This window comes from Bos indicus x Bos taurus, chromosome 12 (assembly GCF_003369695.1).
Source record: "Bos indicus x Bos taurus breed Angus x Brahman F1 hybrid chromosome 12, Bos_hybrid_MaternalHap_v2.0, whole genome shotgun sequence".
In the NCBI taxonomy this organism is placed as follows: domain Eukaryota; kingdom Metazoa; phylum Chordata; class Mammalia; order Artiodactyla; family Bovidae; genus Bos; species Bos indicus x Bos taurus.
The window spans coordinates 24,354,570-24,355,292 of record NC_040087.1 but is presented as its reverse complement, the minus strand read 5'-3'; positions in this window follow the sequence as shown (position 1 = coordinate 24,355,292).

The following is a 723-nucleotide window of genomic DNA, read 5'->3' as shown; positions in this document are numbered from 1 at the left end:
AATTCACCTGGGGACTTGTTTTCATTGTAACATGCTACCTGGTAGTAAGATTGAGGAGGCGGGAATGAATAACCCTACTTAATTCTAACTTGGGCAACTACTAACCTTTTAGAAAAGACATCACCAGGATGGCAATATAGGAGGATTCTGAATTTTCGTTCTTCTGCATTCCCATGTGCATTGCAGCCTTATTCACAATAGCAAAGGCATGTAAACAGACTGAGTGTCCATTGATGAATGAATGAATAAGAAAATGTGGTATATGTAAACACAATGGAAATATATTCCAATGTGGTATACATCTGACCTTAAAAAAGAAGGAAATCCTGCCATTTGGGACAACACGGTTGAATCTAGAAGGCATTATGTTAAGTAAACTAAGCTAAGCACACAAAGACAAGAAGAATCTTTCTAAGTCAGTTTATAATTTCCCTACCTTTGATATATGATCTCCCTGGCTTGCCTTCAGCAAGAATCCTGTTATATTGATTTAACAAGAATCCCCCTACTCTTGATGTCTGATTCCTCATAGTAACTTTCATCGACTGACCTCCTCATCTTGTTCTTTGGCTATAAATTACTGCATATCCTTCTTATACTATACTGAAGTCTCCTTTTCCTCGATTATAATAGTTTCTGAATAAAATCCTACTTCACCAACTTGATCAGTATTTGGCTTCAGGTCTCTTTGACAGTTTTAAGAATCTTCATTTATAGTCCTCT